At 52.7% G+C, this 10,073-nt stretch overlaps 2 non-coding genes across 2 annotated transcripts; both read left to right on the top strand.

Annotated features, from left to right (window-relative positions):
* Nucleotides 1-1,116: 1,116 nt before the first annotated feature.
* On the top strand, nucleotides 1,117-1,189 carry trnat-ugu (transfer RNA threonine (anticodon UGU)). Its single transcript has one exon. It is a non-coding gene; the product is annotated as a tRNA-Thr (tRNA).
* An 8,811-nt stretch (nucleotides 1,190-10,000) lies between these two features.
* trnat-agu (transfer RNA threonine (anticodon AGU)) lies at nucleotides 10,001-10,073 on the top strand. The gene has a single exon. It is a non-coding gene; the product is annotated as a tRNA-Thr (tRNA).

The following is a 10,073-nucleotide window of genomic DNA, read 5'->3' as shown; positions in this document are numbered from 1 at the left end:
CCCAAAGTAGGTGGCTCTGTTGCTCAGGGGTTAGAGCACTGGTTTAGTAAACCTGGGGTTGTGTCTTCAGCTTTCAGGGGGGCCTCCTCAAAATTTACTCAGTATTTAAATTATCTGTCAATTAACAAAGGCTTTGATTATAAATAATAAACAGCTCCAAGACCGACCCTAGAAGAAAAGGTTTCCCTATTCTTGTCTCTCTCTCCTTTCCCTCTCTCCCTGCTTTCCCCATCACTAAACATTCTGCCTCTTTTTACTCGTTCCCGCTCTCTCACTTTCCTCATCTCTGTTCATCACTCATTCCCCTCTCTCTCCCCTTCCCCTCTCTCTCCCCTTTCCCATTCTCTCCCCTTCCCCTCTCTCTCCCCTTCTCCCTCTCAACCCACTCTCCCCCCTCCCCCCTCTCTCTCCTCCTTTCCCTCCCTCTCTTTCTTTCTTTCTCCTCCCCCTCTCTCTCACTCCTTCCACTCTCTCTTTTCCCTTCCCCTCTCTTTCCTGCTCTTTCCTGCTCTTTCCCCTGTTTCTACAGCGTAGGTGGCTTCATAGCTCATGGGTTCAAGCACTCGTCGAGTAAACCAGAGATCGTGAATTCAAATCTCACTAAGGCCTACTTTAGTATTTAAATACCCATCTCCTGTCTCTCTTTTTTCCCTTTCCTTTCAGGTTCTCCCCCTCTCTCTGCCCTCGCCCCTCTCTCTCACCCCTTCCCCCTCTCTCCCCTTGACATCTCTTTCCCCTTCTTCTCTCTCCCTCCTCTCACTCTCCTTTCCCTTTCCTTTCAGATTCTTCCCTTCTCCCTCTCTTTCCCTTCACCATCTCTCGCCCCTCCCCTCCCTCTCTTTCCCCTTCCCCTTTCTCGTCCCTCTTTCCTACTCCTTCCCATCTCTCTCCCCACCTTCTAAATTGTCCCCACCTCTCTCTCTTCCCTTCCGCTCCCTGTCTCCCCTTCCCTCTCTCTCTCACTCCTTCACCACTCTTTCCCGTTCCTCCCCCTCTCTCTCCCCTTCCGCTCTCTCTCACTCCTTCCACTCTCGCTCTCCCCTTCCCCTCTCTCTGCCTCCCTGTCCCCCTTCCCCTCTCTTTCCTGCACTTTCCCCGGGCTTCCTTAAAGACGGTAGCTCCATAGCTCAGTGGTTAGAGCACTGGTTTTGTAAACTAGGAGTCGTGAGTTCAAATCTCACTGGGGCCGACTTAAAATTAATTTAGTAATTAAATATGCATCTCTCATTTTTGGCACTCTCTTCCACCTCTGCCTTTTCACTTTCAGTCTCACTTTTCCCTTTCCTTTCAGACTGCCCCCTTCTCCCTCTCTCTCTCCCCTTCCCCTCTCCTTGCCCTCCCTCCCACCCCCCCCCCACTCACTCTCTCCCCATCATAAAAGGTTAATAAAACAACATCACTTTGTTCACAGTACTTGCAGCAGCACTTGTGTGCTGAGAGATTTGCTTAGTATTGTCACTGGTGGCAATAAACGCCTGGGCTATCGCTATGGCCTTACTCAAGGTTGGGGTCTCTACAGTCAAAAGTTTGCGAAGTACAGTTTCGTGGCCAATGCCAAGTACAAAGATGTCCTTGAGCATGTGCTCCAAATGTCCTTCAAAATTTGCAATGTCCTGCAAGGCCCCTTAGCTTGGTGACATAGCTTGCCACTTCCTGGCCTTCAGACCTCTTGTACGTGTAGAACCGATACCTCGCCATCAGAACACTTTCCTTCGGGTTCCCATGCTCCCGGACCAGTGTGCACAACTCATCGTATGATCTCTCTGTGGGTTTCGCTGGAGCAAGCAGGTTTTTCATGAGGCCATACGTTGGTGCCCTGCAAACGGTGAGGAGAATCGCCCTTCGTTTGGCAGCGTTCGTTTCTCCTTCCATCTCGTTGGCCACGAAGTATTGGTCGAGTCGCTCCACGAAGGATTCCAATCATCTCTCTCCGAAAATTTCTCCAGGATGCCCACTGTTCTCTGCATCGTTGGTTTCGTCATCAGTATCTCGTCGCCAGTTGTTGTGTATGAATAAAGAGTCTGACCAGATACTGCGGGCTCAAAGCAAAGTGTGACCTTAGTCTTTTATTACAGGTCTCCAGAGTGCCTCTACAGCCTGTGAGGCCTCCTTAAGTACAGGTGCTCCCAAGGGATTGTGGGATACCTTGGGACTTCAGGGGATGAGCCCTCTGGTGGTTACACAAGGTATTTACAGATTTACATATATAACACCCATCATGACCCGCTCTACATCTTTTTACCCTCTCTCACTTTCCCACTATCTTGCTTTCCCCATCTCTCACTCATTCCCCTCTCTCCTTCCCTCACTCACTCCTTCCCCTCACTCTCTCCATCCCCTCGCTCTCTTTCCCGACCTCCCTCTCTTCCTCGCTGTCTCCCCTCACCCCTCTCTCTCTCTCCCCCTCCCCTCTCTCACTCCTCCCCCTCTCTCTTTCCCCTTCCCCCCCTTTCTCACTCCTTCTGCACTCTCTTTTCCTTTCCCCTCTCTTTCCTGCTCCTTCCCGTTTTTCCCAGAGCAGGTGGCTCCATCGCTCAGGGTTTAGAGCAGTGGATCGTGAGTTCAAATCTCACTGGGGCCTAATGTTAGTATTTAAATACTCGTCTCTCATTTCTCCCACTCGTTTCCCTCCCTCCTATCTCTCTCTTTGCCCTTTCCTTTCAGGTTATCCTTCTCTCTCTCTCCCCCCCCTCTCTCTCACTTCTTCCCCCTCTCTCCCCTTAACCTCTCTTTTCCTGTCCTCCCTCTCTCTCCCCTGCCGCTCTCTCTTCCACCCAATCTCCCCATCCCCTTCCCCTTCCCCCTCTATCTCACTCCTTCCGCTCTCTCCCCTCCCCCTCTCGCTCCCCTTCCCCTCTCTCTCTCACACCTTCCCCTCTCTCTTTCCCCTTGTCCCCTCTCTCTCACTCCTTCCCCTCTCTCTCCCCTTCCCCTTCCTCTGGTCCCCTTTCTCTCCCCTTCCGCTCTCTCCCCTGCCCTTCTCTCCCACTCCTTCTACTCTCTCTCCCTCCCTTCCACACCCTCGCTCTCCATCCCCTTCCTCTCTTTGCCCTCCTCCTTCTTTTCCTCGCTGTCTCCCCTTCCGTCTCTCTCACTCCTTCCCCACTCTCTCCCCTTCCCCTCTCTCTACCCTTCCTCTCTCTCTCCCCTTCCCCTCTCTCTCACTCCTTCCCCTCTCTCTCCCCTTCCGTCTCTCTCACTCCTTCCCCTCGCTCTCACCTTCCTCTCACTCTCTCTCACCCCTTCCCCCCTCTCTCTCCTTCCCTTTCTCTCTCCCCTTCCATCCCTCTCTCCGCTTCCCCATCTCTCTCCCCTTCCCCCTCTCTCTCCCCCTCTCTCTCTTTGTCCACTGTCGCTCACTCCTTCCCCTCTCTCCACTCTTCTCACCCCCTCCCTCCTCCCTTTCTCTCCTTCCACCCCTGTCTCTCCCCATTCCCATCAGACTCTCCCCTCCACCTCCAGCCCATCCCCCCTCTCGCCCCTTCTGCTCCCCTCTCTCCCTTCCCCCTCTCTCCCATTCCCTTCTCTCTCACTCTTTTGCCACTCTCTCCCCCTCCCTCCCTCTCTTTCCCCTCCCCGCCTCTCTCTCTCCTTTTCCCCTCTCTCTTTCTCCCTGTCTCCAGGGATTGTGGGTTCAAATCTCACTGGGGTCGACTCAAAATTAGCTCAGTATTTAAATTCACCGTCAACGAACCAGAGCTTTAATTATAAATATTAAACAGCTCTGAGACTGACCCTGGAACAACAGGCTCCCCTCACACCCTTCCCCCACTCCTCCTCTCGTCTCTCTTACACTCTCTCTCCCCTTCCAAATCTCTCTCTCCCTTCCCCCTCACAACCCATTCTACATCTTTTTACCCCTCTCTCCCTTTCCCACAATCTCGCTTTCCCCGTCTCTCCATCATTCCCCTCTCCCCCATCCTCCTCCCTCACCACACCCTCTTTCTAATTCCCCCTCTCTTCCCTCACTCTTTATCCTTCCCCCTCTCTCTCCCTTCCCCTCACACTCCCCTTCCCCTCTCTCTACCCGGCTCCTTCTCTCTCCCCTTCCCTCTCTCACTCTCCCCGTCTTCCCCTCATTCCACTCTCCCTGCCTTCTCCCTCCCTCCCCTCTCTCTTCCCTTCCACACTCTCTTCCCTTCCCCTGCCTCTCGCTCCCCTTTCCCCCTCTCTGTCACTCCTTCCATTCTCTCCCTTTCCCCTTTTCCCTCCCTCCTGTCTTTCTCTTTTTCCGTTCCTTTCAGGTTTTCCCCCTCTCTCTCCCCTCCCCCTCTCTCTCACTCTCACTCCTTCCGCCTCTCTCCCCTTCCCCTCTCTCTTTCTCCCAGTCTCCCCTTCCAACCTTCTCTCCCACTCCTTCCCTTCTCTCTCCCACCCTTCCACACACTCTCTCTCTCTCCATCCCCTCCCTCTCTTTCCCCACCTCACTCTCTTCCTCGCTGTCTCCCCTTCCCTCTCTTTCACTCTCTCCCCTTCCCCTCTCTGTCCTCCCCCTCTCTCTCTCACTCCTTCCCCCTCTCTCCTCTTAACCTCTCTCTCCTTTTCCCCTCTCTATTCCTCCCATCTCCCCTTTCTCCCCTCTCTCTCACTCCTTCCCATTTCTCTCCCCATCCAATCTCTCCCCTCCCCTCTCTCCCACTCCTTCCCCCCTCTCCCCCCACCCTTCCACATTCTCTCTCCTCTCCCTCTCTTTCCCCAACTCCCTCTCTTCCTCGCTGTCTCCATTCCCCTCCCTCTCTCTCCCCTTCCCTCTCTCTCTCACTCCTTCCACTTTCTCTTTTCCCTTCCCCTCTATTTCCTGCTCCTTCCCTTGTCTTTCCTAAAACAGGTGGCTCCATAGCTCAGGGGTTGTGAGTTCAAATCTCACTGGGGCCTACTCAAAATTAGCTCAATATTTAAATTCACTGACAATTAACAAGAGCTTTAATTATAAATATTAAACAGCTCCGAGACCGACCCTGGAACAACATGCCTCCCCTCTCCTCTTCTCATCTCTGTTACACTTTCTCTCCATCCAAATCTCTCTCCGCCTTTCCCCATTCTACATCTTTTTAGCCCTCTCTCCCTTTATCGCTTTCCCTGTCTCTCACTCATTCCCCTCTCCCCCCTTCCCGCTCCCTCCCCTTCCCCTCTCTTTTCCCCTTCTCCTCTCACTCCGGCCTTCCCGCTCGCACCTTCCCCCTCTCTTTTCCTCTCTCCTCTCTCTCACTCCTTCCCCTCTTGCTCACCTTCCCCTCCCTCTCTCTCCCATTCCCCTCTTTCTTCCTACCTGTCTCACCTTCCCTCTCTCACTCCATCCAATCTCTCTCCCCACCCCCTCTCTCTCTCCCCTCCCACTCTCTCCCCTCCCCATTCTCTCTCCTTCCTCACTCTCTCCCGTTCCCCTCCCACTCTTTCCCCTTCCCCCTCGCTCACACATCTTCCTCTGTCTCACCTGTTCCCTCTCTCTCCTCTACTCATTTTCTTCTCTCTCTCTCTCCTTCCCCTCTCTCTCTCCCCTTCCCCCTCTCTCTCTCCTTCCCCTATCTCACCCCTTCCCCCTGTCTCTCTCCCCTGGAGTATTGTGTACAGTTTTGGTCTCCTAATATGAAGAAGGACATTCTTGCTATTGAGGGAGTGCAGCGAAGGTTCAACAGACTGATTCCCGGGATGGCAGGACTGATCTATCAAGAACGACTGGATCAACTGGGCTTGTATTCACTGGAGTTCAGAAGAATGAGAGGAGATCTCATAGAAATGTTTAAAATTCTGATGGGACTGGACATGTTAGATGCAGGAAGAATGTTCTCGATGTTGGGTAAGTCCAGAACCAGGGGTCCCAGTCGAAGGATAAGGGGTAAGCCATTTAGGACCGAGATGAGGAGAAACATCTTCACCCAGAGAGTGTTGAACCTGTGGAATTCTCTACCACAGAAAGTTGTTGAGGCCAATTCACTAAATATATTCAAAAAGGAGTTAGATGTAGTCCTTACTAGTAGGGGGATCAAGGGGTATGGCGAGAAAGCAGGAATGGGGTCCTGAAGTTGTATGTTCAGCCATGAATTCATTGAATGGCGGTGCAGGCTCGAAGGGCCGAATGGCCTACTCCTGCACCTATTTTCTATGTTTCTATGTTTCTATGTTTCCCTCACTCTCTCTCCCCTTCACCCTGTCTGTCTTCCCTTCGCTCACACTCTCTCCCCTCACCCTGTCTCTCTCCACTTCCCTCGGTATCTCTTCCCTTTCCCCTCTCTCTCCCCTTCCCCTTCCTCTCCCCTTCCCTCTCTCTCTCCTCTTCCCCCTCTCTCTCTCTCTCCCCTTCCACTGTCAGACACGCCTTCCCCTCTCCCTTTTAATTTTCTCCCCCATTCTCTCCCTCTCCTCCCCTCGTCTCGCCCCCCTCCCACCTCCCTTTCTCTCCTTCCCTCGCTCTCGCTCTCCCCTTTCCCATCAGACTCTCCCCCTCCCCGTCTGGCTCATTCCCCCTCTCTCCCCTTCTCCCTCTCGACTCACCCTCCCCGCTTTCCCTGCTCTCTCGAACTCCTTCCACTCTCTTTTTTCCCTTCCCCTCTCTTTCCTGCTCCTTCCCCTGTCTTTCTCAGAGTAGGTGGCTCCATAGCTCAGGGGTTAGAGCACTGTAAACCAAAGGTCGTGGTTTCAAATCTCACTGGGGCCTTCGCAAAATTAGCTCAGTGTTTAAATTTATGTCAATTAACAAGGGCTTTAATTACAAATATGAAACAGCTCCGAGACTGACCCGAGATCAAAAGGCTTTCCTGTTCTTGCCTCTCTCCCCGATCGTCCCCTGATCCACCCTTTCCCTCTCTCCCTACTTTCCCCATCACTACACAATCTGCCTCTTTTTACTCGTTCCCGCTCTCTCATTTTCCCCGCTACTTTTCTCACTCATTCCACTCTCTCCCCTTCCCCACTCTCTGCCCTTCCCCACTCTTTCCCCTTCCCCCTCTCTCACACATCTTCCTCTATTTACTGTTCCCTCTCTCTCCTCTACCCATTTTCTCCCCTCTCTCTCTCTTTCTCTCTCCTTCCTTCCTCTCTTCCTTCCCCCCCTCTCTCTCTCTCCTTCCCCCTGGCTCCCCTTCACCCTTCACCCTCTCCCCTTCCCTCTCTCTCTCCCCTTCCCCCTCTTTCCCCTTCCCTCTCTCTCTCCCCTTCCCCCTCTTTCCCCTTCCACTGTCGCTCACTCCATCCCCTCTCCCGCATAATGTTCTCCCCCACTCTCTCCCTCCACTCCCCTGCCTCCACTCTTCTCGCCCCCCTCCCTCCTCCCTCCTCCCTTTATCTCCTTCCCTCGCTCTCACTTTCCCCTTTCCCATCAGGCTCCCCCTCCCCCTCTGGCCCATTCCCCCCTCTCTCCCTTTCTCCCTTTCTCTCCCCTTTCCCCCCCCCCCACCTCTCTCCCCTTCCCCTCCCTCTCTTTCCCCTTCACCCCCTCTCTCACTCCTTCCACTCTCTCTTTTTTCCCTTTCCTTTCAGATCCTACCCCGCTCTCTCCCCATCCCCCACTCTCTCTCCCTTTCTCACTCCTTCCCTACTCTCTTCCCCCTCTCTTCCCTCCCTCCCCTCACTCTCTTTTCCCTTTCCTTTCAGATTTTTCCCTTCTCCCTCTCTCTCTCCTTCCCTTCCCCATCTCTCTCCCTTTCCCCTTCCCCTCTCTCTTCCCTCTTTCCTACTCCTTCTCTTCTCTCTCCCCACCTCTCTCCCTCCCCTTCCCCTCTCTGTCACCCCTCCCCCCCCTCTCTCACTCCTTCCCCTCTCTTCCCTTCCCCTTCACTTCTCTCCCGTCCCCCTGTCTCACTCCCCTTCTGCTCTCTCCTCTTTCTCACTCCTTCCCCCTCTCTTCCCTTAACCTCTCTTTCCCCATCCCTCTCTCTCTCCCCCCTCTCTTTCTCCTCATCTACCCTTCCCTCTCCCTCTCACTCCTTCACCACTCTCTTCCGTTCCTCTCCCTCTCTCTCCCCTTCCCCCTCTCTCTCACCCCTTCCACTCTCTCTTTTCCCTTCCCCTCTCTTTCCTGCTCCTTCCCTGTCATTTTCAGAGCAGCTGGCTCCATAGCCCAGGGGTTAAAGCAGTGGTTTGGTGAACCAACGGTTGTAAGATCAAATATCAATGCGGCCTGCACAAAGTTAATTCTGTATTTAAATTCGCCATCAGTTAACAAGGATGTTAAACAGCTCCGAGACCGACCCTGGAATAACACTCTCTCTCTCCCGTTCTACATCTTTTTCCCGCTATCTCGCTTTCCCCGTCTCTCATTCATTCCCCCTTCCCCCTCTCTTGCTCTCCACTTCCCTCTCCACTTTCATTCACTCCACACTCCTTCCCCTCTCTCTCCCCTTCACTCTCTCCCTCTCTCCCTCCACACACTCTCTCCCCTTCCCCCCTCTTTCCTCTCCCCCTCTGTCTCTCCCCTTCCCCTCTCTCTTCCTCCCTGTCTCCCCTTTTCCCTCTCTCCTTCCCCACTCTCTTCCCTTCTCCCTCTCTCTCACTCCTTCCCCATTCGCTGCCCTTCCCTCTCTCTTTACTTTTCCCCCTCTCTCTCACTCCTTCCACTCGCTCTTTTCCCTTCCCCTCACTTTCTGCTCCTTCCACTGGCTGTATCAGGGCAAGTGGCTCCATAGCCCAGGGGTTAGAGCACTAGTCTAACAAACCAGCGGTTGTGAGTTCAAATCTAACTTGTGCCTACTCAAAATTAGCTCAGTGTTTTAGTTCATCGTCAATTAACAAGGACTTTAATTATAAATATTAAACAGCTCCGAGACTGACCCTGGAACAAAAGGTTGTCCTTTTCTCTTCTGCAACTTTCCCCATCATGACAAGTTCTGTCTCTTTTCCCTTCCCCTTCCCCCTCTTCCTCTCTCTCAAACATTCAGCAAGAAAACACCATTTTTAATAGTTATATTATTGGCTTCTCGTGTGATGTCAAATTTTCAACCTCCACTAACTCGCTAATAATTTTTTTTAAATTTGCAAGGTTTTATATTTACTTAAAGAACTTCATGATATTAACTCACATTGAAAAGTCTGATTCAAAGCTAGGATTATATCAAACAATTAACATCCATTTCTGTTCTTTTAATGGAACTGGTGACCAACATTTTGTGAGGAGTGTCGTTGATCCTGGTTCTTTTCTCATTTGTATTGGTCTCTCCCAACATTTTGCTGCCTTCTGTCAAAGATTGCTAGCCAATTGGAGTCTCACCACATTGATCCAGTCATTGAATTGGGTGCAGCATTGTGCACACTTAATCTGGCCAATCACAGCAGAAACCTGATGACATTGCAAAATAAAATTATAAGATTTTAGCTGGTTCAGTATTAACAAGACCAGTTATGTGAATTGCATGAAATATTGTTGAATGGCGGAGCAGGCTCGAGGGGCTAGATGGCCTACTCCTGTTCCTAATTCTTATGTTCTTATTCTCTCTCTCTCCTTTGTCCATTTCCTCCTCTCTTTCTCTCTCTCTCCTCCCCCTTTCTCTCTCCCCTTCCACCTCTCTCTCCCTTCCTCCCTCTCTCTCTCCTTCGCTCACTCTCTCTCCTCTCCCTTTCCTCCCTTCAACCTCCACCCTCTCCCCTTCCCTCGGTATCTCTCCCCTTTCCCCCTCTCCCCTCTTCCCTTTCCCCTCTCTCTCCTCTTCCCCCACTCTCTCCCCTTCCCCTCTCTCTCTCCCCTTCCACTGTCACTCACTCCTTCCCCTCTCCCTTTTCCTTTTCTCCCCCACTCTCTCCCTCCACTCCCCTGTCTCCACTCTTCTCGCCCTCTCCCACCTCCCTTTCTCTCCTTCCCTCGCTCTCGCTCTCCCCTTTCCCATCAGACTCTCCCCCTCCCCCTCTGGCACATTCACCCCTCTCTCCCCTGCTCCCTCTCTCCTCTTCCCCCCTCTCTATCCCCTTCCCCTCCCTCTTTTTCTCCTCCCCCTCTCTCTCACTCCTTCCACTCTCTCTTTTCCCTTCCCCTCTCTTTCCTGCTCCTTCCCCTGTCTTTCCCAAAACAGGTGGCTCCATAGCTCAGGGGTTAGAGCAATAGTCTAGTAAACCAAGGGTCGTGGGTTCAAATCTCACTGGGGCCT

This window comes from Pristiophorus japonicus, unplaced genomic scaffold (genome assembly GCF_044704955.1).
Source record: "Pristiophorus japonicus isolate sPriJap1 unplaced genomic scaffold, sPriJap1.hap1 HAP1_SCAFFOLD_258, whole genome shotgun sequence".
Lineage (NCBI taxonomy): Eukaryota > Metazoa > Chordata > Chondrichthyes > Pristiophoridae > Pristiophorus > Pristiophorus japonicus.
This window is presented reverse-complemented; position numbering and strand designations above follow the sequence as displayed.